An 8,410-nucleotide genomic window follows, 5' to 3' on the forward strand; every position below is an offset into this window, starting at 1 on the left:
ACCAGCGAGAAAACGATTCCAGCAGTGTAGGCTAGAGAGGATAAGGACCCAGCCTACAATGATAACAGCAGGATGGAAAAGAGGATAGATTAAAAGCATATTCTGAAGGTAGACCTGACAAAATCTGCCAATAAATTAAATGTGGAAGAGAGTCAGAGAAATATAGAATCATTCTTAAGTTAGAACTTGAGGAACTGAGTAGACTGTTCTGTTTATTAGCTGAGATGGAGAAGACTGAAGAAGGGAGAGGCTCATGTGAAGAAATCAAGACTTCCATTTTAGAACAGGTCAGGTTGTTCTTCTAACAGACATCCAGACAGTAATAGTAAGTAAGTAGGTGAATTAAGGGCAGAGAGTTCAAGGACAGCTCAGAGCTGGATTTATAAACTTGTGTGGCATTTAAAACAGAACCAGATAAAATCAAATGAGAAAAAAAGATAGAAAAATGACGCAAACCCAGGACCAAACTCTGGTACATTCCAATATGTGGAAGTCTGACAGAAAGAAGCCAGCAAAGAAGAGAAGGAAGAACAGCCAGCCAGATAGAAAGAAATGGAATATCATGTCAGAGATGCCATTTTACCAGAATCACTGAGACCAACTACAAATATTCTATTTTATGTAACCTTCATATGTTCTGCTTTATAAAAGTCCATCTTAAAATGCAACAGCTTTAGCATTAATTTTCAAAAGATTCAAATATGTGTGCAATCTCCACTAGAATAGGACAGTGTACTGAATGCTGAGGGGGTATCGAGCAGTTTAGAAACTTTTTCACGACATGACTAGAGTGAGATAAATTTTTTAAAATTTTAATCACAGACTTAACATTCTATAGAAAAATGGAAGAGAGAGAAATCGGGGCAAGGCGTGGTCTGAGAACTACCTGGAGAGGAATGGAGATAGCAATAAAGAATAGCAAGAGGAGCCATAATGAAAATGTGTGCTCATCATCCGACCCCATCCAGGCTTTCTCCACTGTAGCCTTCTGTTCCCACGGTAGCTACAAAAGGCCTTCGCACATTTCATTTTCCTCCCTCCTCGCTCTCTATTCTTGTCTTGATTCTCTCTTCACCTCACCACAGTTTTGATAGCTTTTGATTCCAAGTGATTTGTACAGTAAGTACCTTTTGCTGTCCAAATAAATTCTGTGTTTTAGAAGTTTTAGTAAGATAGGTAATAGCTATAAAATTATTTAAAACACTTTTATTAACTCTGGGTTAACATATTCTAAAATACTAAAGATATTTACGTGGAGGAAGAAAACAATGTATAAATTTGTCCCCCATTTTAGAATAAGAAGCAACTATAACAGTGTGAAAATCATAATCCTAAATTTGACATTTCAGGGAACTGATTTCAATGTTCTCCTTTGTGGTAGCAGGGAAGTATATAGATAAACTACACTTTACTATACAGAAAAGAGGATGTTTCTAAATGAACAGTAATTGCAAGCAGGGACACATAGATAAACTAGTATGACCATGTCCAATTCACCTAGGAAGAATTTTTTCCCAACACTGAAGAAGCTGAGGCTTTTCAGACCTGTTGAGGACTTACTGAAAATATGCGGACACTTCCCTGACAGGCCAACCATACTCATGTATCACATGTACCGCCACCGCCACAAACCTCCTCAGGGAGGGGAGTGCAGCTAGTTGGCCAGACTCAGGTGGGCCAATGCAGCGTTCAAGAAAGATGCAAGAAAAAGAAAGTCCCCCTAGTTTAAAAAGAGAAAAGGATAGTAAATTTATGATGACTCAGCCTCTGACCTCCCCAGGTCCATCTTTTCCTTTTTCTCATACCATTTCACAGATTTGTAATTACTAGTAAGTGTGGGGACTCCCAAGTTTCTCCTGACTCATCCAAATATAGAGAATACCTGGTTCCTTGCCTCCCGCCTAGTAACTGAATGACCTTGCCTGGGGCCACCTTGTTGAACCACCCCGTTGCCAGGTGGCTCCTTCTAAGGAAGCACAGACAGATGTTGGTGTCAAAAGATGTTGTGGTCTTTGGACATGTTCCCGATTTGAATTTCAACAACTCCTCACACCTCTCTGCTGGGTACAGTAACAGAACAGAAGTCAACGGGAGATCAGCCTGCACTCAGGTTCCAGACTCTGAAAGGGAACAAAAATCACACCCTCCATTCTTTTGCCTCTTCACCATGGCCAACAACTAACATGCTAGAAACCAGGCTCTCACAGCCCCTCAAAACTAAATAAATAAAGCAACAACTCCCAATATCCACATAATAAGCAATTGCACTTTATGGGTGCTCACGTCTGCAATACAAGTAACAAACATTAATATTTATTAAATTTTATAATTTGTAAGTCTAAATTATCCGCCATATGTCATACACTGTAAAATGTTCATTTGTATTTAAATATCCATGCAGAGCATTACTTACCTTTCCTAATACAGATAAGTTCATGTACTCCACAGGTTCTTTCTCCACCTTAAAAAAAAAAAATTGTTATGAGTTAAAAACAGAAAATAACCTGAGTTTGACTATCACAAAGAACCGTTTTTAAATTAGCTTCTAGTCTAGACATTAACTCAGGAAAAGAGTTTGCTAATTCTTCTCTTTAAACTTCGCTATGCGAATATGATAACCTAATACCGAGAATTTTCCTGAAGCCATAAATTAAGATGTTATAAAGTCTTAGAATTGATGGGGGAAATAAGACATTTGGGGGGATGGGGGGTGGGGACTAGCAATCTGAATCTGTGCCAGTAACCTGCCTTCTAACGGCACATTCTTGCTTGCAGATAATTAACTCCATTTGTGAAAGAATGTAGGAGGCTACAAAAATTAACTCCATTTGTGAAAGAAGGTAGGAGGCTAGCAGCCTGACTCTGTACTTAGTTAATGAGTATCCCTAATGCACATTCTTGTTAGCCTATAATCAAGTCACTGCCCCTTCCTTAATTATCTGGTCTTGCAAGACCTATTTACCTAAATACTCCCATTTTACAGAGGCCATAAATCATGAACCATACACAACCCCCATAGGGGTTATCAGCGCTGGCGCCAGGCCAGGCCTTTAGGGGAGGTCTCACAGCCCCCATCCCAACACACGGGGCTTTCTGCAGAGCCCGCGAAAGGTCCAGAAGTCTGATCCATACTGGGGGGACAAAGAAACCAAAGGGTATAAAGGGAAAGCTTCCTCCATATTGGGGGGGACTCAGGATTTGGAGAACTAACCCCCTAAGTCACTGTACTAGTACATGTGAAACATCGGAAAAGAAATGGGTTTATCCTGAATCTGAGTACTTCTGTGTATTGTTTGGTCGCCTGGTAAATTCTGTAATACAATGAAGAGTTTCATCAAATATTGATATTAAATGGCAACCTTCCCAAGAGCAGAAACATATCACCATTTCCCCAGCACCTTTCCACATCATCTAGAAGGAAGCACTTCTAGGCAAGACCCACTTTTGCGACTGAGCCTTGATATATACAGATAAGCTATTATGGAAGGATCAGCCCTGTAAAACACTGTTTATACTTTATCACATATACTCATTGTAAAATGAAATGTGATCCTTTCCCCATTCTCCAGCTACCCACTCTTATCAATCTATAATAAGACAGTTTATAAAGAAATAGTATGATGATCAAAACTAACAAATTTAACCCAAAACTTATTTTATCATAAATATTATCTAAAATTACTTTATCGTAAGAGTAATATTATTAGTTACTATAGAAACAGTATTTACTTCACTCTGAAACATAGTGCCACTACTTTATTTGTTACATATATTTTTACTGATTAGAGAGAAAGTGAGAGATAGAAACATCAGTGATGAGTGAGAATCATTGATAAACTGCCTCCTGCACACCCCCTACTAGGGACCAAGCCTGAAACCCAAGCAGGTGCCCTGACCAGGAATCAAACCATGATCTCCTGGTTCATGTTATGATGCTTAACCACTGAACCATACTGGCCAGGCTAGTGCCACTACTTTAAATGAATGTAAGCTAACCCTAGCTGGTTTGGCTCAGTGAACAGAGCGTCAGCCTGCGGACTGAAAGGTCCCAAGTTCGATTCCAGTCAAGGGCACATGCGTGGGTTGCAGACTCAATCCCCAGTACGGGGCGTGCAGGAGGCAGCCGATCCATGATTCTCTATCATCACTGATGTTTCTCTCTCTCTCTCTCTCTCTCTCTCTCTCTCTCTCTCTCTCCCTTTCCCTTCCTCTCTGAAATCAATAAAAATATATAAAAATAAATAAATAAATGTAAGCTGAAAATTTTGTAGTGTCCTATAAGTATATTCATGACCTTATAATTATGCTGTAAATTATGTTTAAACTTTGCATAGTATAAATAATTTAATCATCTTAGTTCATTATAAAGCTCATTATGAACAGTTAAGTTATAGGAAAAAGAAGTCTCTTACAGCAATAAGATGGGAAATAAAAACCATAATTGTCCACTAAAAAAAAAGTAGGTCATCCAGAAACCAAGCTAAAAAACTAGAAAACAGTATTTCTATCACCAAAGTAGGTTAGATCTACATCCTAACTTGGTTGTAACAATGCCATTGCTTCTTTATGATCAACACCACAGACTAATCACTGGTTATCAGGAATATACACTCAGCAAGAAAAAGCACCTCACGTAGCTATGGTTATAAAAGAATTATTGGTCAGCAAACCTCAGTGTAAAATACAGTGAGACCTTATTAACTGATTATTACCACTGAGCAACCAATGATCACTTGCTGAAGGGCTTCAGTGACTACACTTACACAGCCCATAGCTTTAAAATGGAGAAGACACTAGTCAAATTACTGGAAGAAGAATATTTACCAAATTATAAGAAACAAGCCTCAAGAAATTTAGAAGAATCATGTAACAACAACATAACTAAAATGTACACTGACGCCATCACTAATGTTTGCATGGGCTTAGAAATGTTTCTTATGTAATCATTAAGGCCTGTTCTCTAGAAGGTAACAGCTTAGTTTGAATTAGGTACTTAATTCATGTAACAAGGCTACACTTTTTAAAACTTGTAATTACAACTAGACTTTCCCCAATATTTAATATAAATTGGTTAGGTTTTACTATACACATCCAATCTTAAATGTAACTACACAGGTTTTTTTAAGGCTTAGCATTAACAGTAACAATAAAAACTATTATATTCTACGACTTTTCTCCATACTGCAGAATGACAATAAAAACTAACTCGCACTTTTAAAAGTATTCCATTTACCTACACATGAAAGAATTGCATAAATAAAAAGCTAAGTCAATAATTAGTATATTTTAAATTTAGAATCAATTGATAATTGTCAAATCTGCCAATGTATGCACAAAAATCACATAACTAGAGAAAGAAAAAGTGTGCTCTACTCCTCTGCTATTTGTTCTGAAAATTCTAACCAAGTGAGAATTCACTGATGTACACATGGGACTCAAGAGCAATCACTATTTTACTGAAATGGAAAGGAATATTAACAATAACCAAAGGCCAAACAATAAAAGTAAAATTTGGGGGAAACCTTACTTTTAAAAGTACAAAAAAAAAAAACCCTCAAAAGTTAAATAAACTTCATTATAGTATCAGACACTTAAGTCAACACTCCTTTTTTCCTCAATCCTTCCTAAGACCAGGAAGACTGTAAGGAAAAATATATGCATTCTATACATTAAATGCATGTTTTAATGTATACACATTTGGAAGTGAAAAGGCTACAAATTTTATGCCTTTTAAAAAATCTCTAAAAGTAGATCTGAAAAATGACCCATTTGTAGGAAAAAGGTAAGTCAAACCTCAACTTAGATATGATGGTAATCCAAAAAGGAGTTCTCTGATTTTAAGAATATAATTCATAACAGGAATGATTATATTTTTTTAATTTCAGCTTTATTGAGGCATAATCACCATATAATATTGTAAGATATTTAAAGTGTACATTGTGATTTGATACACTTATAATCAAATGTATATATATATGTATGTATATATATATGTGTATATATATATGTGTGTATGTGTGTGTGTGTGTGTATATGTATGTATGTGTGTATATATATATATATATATATATATATATATATCTCCAATACATAGGGCAGTGATGGCGAACCTATGACATGCAAACTCATATTTTTGGTTGATTTTTCTTTGTTAAATGGCATTTAAATATATAAAATAAATATCAAAAATATGTCTCCTTTTTACTATGGTTGCAAAGATCAAAAAATTTCTATATGTGACACGGCACCAGAGTTAAGTTAGGGTTTTTCAAAATGCTGACACGCTGAGCTCAAAAGTTTCGCCATCACTGACATAGGGGAATGATATATATATTTTTTTTACATTTGTCTAGACCATGCATGCAGAAGGTCCATGCATGCATGCAAGGTCCCAGGCTGCAGCCACCCGAAGAAGCTGCCAGCCCTGTGGTCCAGGACGCCAGCACCTATGGCCAGGGGAACAGGTTCCCTCTCCTCCTACTGCAGTCATTACTTCAATATTCCCCTTCTGAATTTCTCTCCTGTGCTGCAACCCAACTCCACTTTTCATCAGAAGGATACGAAACAGAGAGAGCAGTGTTAAAAGCTTACATTTTTAAGCCGGTAAGGTTGGTACTTAAACATATAAATGGAAAACTAGAGTCCTTAAGGTAACAAAGGCTACAAAGGACAGGGACAGTGCATGACCTATTATATCCAGCAATCCATATGGGGACTGAAAACTTTGCAGTGATGACAATTAGTGAAGATATGAATCAACTAAAATAGTTGACAGGGACAATTCTTCCATCTTTGAAAATATCTACATCAAATCTGTTTAAATAGATTTTCATCTGCATAATATAACACATTCTGACAAGACCACCACCACCACCAATGTGGTCAGTGTTGTGCTGATAAATGTTTGATAACTGAGGGGACCCCCCCTCCTGCCCCGAGTGCACAAATTTTTGTGCACCGGGCTACTAGTTATGAATAAGATTGCAATAACCGTAAGTGCATATATCTCTTCAATGTATTTTCATTACCTTTGGATACATTATACCCAGGAGTGAGATTGCTAGGTCATATGGTAGTTCTTTTAATTTTTTGAGGAACCTCCAAAATTCAAGAAGTGGCTAAAACACTTTGAGAGAATGATTACTTAAAGTAATCAATCACTTTAGAAAGAAATGAATCTTCTGCTAAAATAAATAATCATCCCCCAAATGAACCCTTATATAATTTTTCACACCTCAAATTTACTTCAAAGAAATAACAATAATGAAGCTGAAACCGGTTTGGCTCAGTGGATAGAGTGTCGGCCTGCGGACTGAAGGGTCCCGGGTTCGATTCCGGTCAAGGGCATGTACCTGGGTTGCGGGCACATCTCCAGTGGGAGATGTGCAGGAGGCGGCTGGTCGATGATTCTCTCTCATCGATGTTTCTAACTCTCTGTCTCTCTCTCTTCCTCTCTGTAAAAAATCAATAAAATATATTTAAAAAAAAAAAAAAAACAATAATGAAGAACTGGAGACCATAACAGAATGACAGAATATAAGACTCTTGAAATCAGAAAAAAAAGCTGTCTAGCTCATTATAGATAAACAAACCAAGGCACTAAAAGTTAAGTAAAGTTGCCCAGGGTCACTAGTTAATTGTCAGAAAAAATTACAATACTGGGTTTAACAGAGTGAGAAAATAAAAATCGATTTTTCTTCATTTTTATAAAAAACAAAAATTATGCAATTGTTTTCTAACCCTTTAAGGTAATTTAAATAAAAGTAAATTTCTCAAAACTATTCTTGGAGATAATAGTTTTATCTCCAATTATTTCAAGTAGCAATGTTCTTGAAATAATCATCTCAGCAACATGGAAATGAGAAACAGGCAGAAAAATGACAAGTTTAGTCACAGTTACCATCTTTTTCCCTCAGGCAAACCCATGTAGGACCCTAATGTAAACTGGCATAATCCTCTACAATTGGCATAAGTAATAGGTGTAAGAGGAAATAGATGTGTGTGGATGCACGCATGTGTGCTGTAAATGTGTGCATGTGTGTGTTTGTGTCTGAACATGTACATACTTGAGGCTGTGCCTGGGAACTGGGGATTTTTAAGGGGTGTGGGGACTTATAAAGTATGTGCTTTCCACATGTCTACACAAAGAAAACAGGTGGTGATGTTGGATTCCTATCAAAATACACCTAGAGATACAAAAATGGAATTAAACCCGAAGACTGAGTTCCTTCAAACTGGATCTAGGAGTCCTTTTTAAAACTGACTTTCTTTTTTTCTACCACGTTTGACCATTAGCCTAAATCACTACAATTTACAGATTTTATTAATTTCTTCTCAAACACTGCAAGGCTACTTTACAAATATTTTAAATTCCATCTCATCTAAAGACTTATCTCCAAAACACCTGCAT

At 36.8% G+C, this 8,410-nt stretch overlaps 1 protein-coding gene across 2 annotated transcripts in view; it reads right to left on the minus strand.

Moving 5' to 3' along the window:
- The window catches only part of SYT14 (synaptotagmin 14), a 126,917-nt gene extending 119,517 nt beyond the window's left edge, over positions 1 to 7,400 (minus strand). For both annotated transcript variants that reach the window (XM_070396566.1, XM_070396565.1), the window contains exons 1-2: positions 7,353 to 7,400; positions 2,414 to 2,461 (exon numbers count right to left, since the gene is read on the minus strand). The gene's annotated coding sequence lies outside the window, so the exon portion shown is untranslated. The remainder of the gene's footprint in view (positions 1 to 2,413; positions 2,462 to 7,352) is intronic.
- Positions 7,401 to 8,410: the final 1,010 nt, after the last annotated feature.

This window comes from Myotis yumanensis, unplaced genomic scaffold (assembly GCF_028538775.1).
Source record: "Myotis yumanensis isolate MYYU_CA2020_CCGP unplaced genomic scaffold, mMyoYum1.0.hap1 SCAF_17, whole genome shotgun sequence".
Classification (NCBI taxonomy): Eukaryota; Metazoa; Chordata; class Mammalia; order Chiroptera; family Vespertilionidae; genus Myotis; species Myotis yumanensis.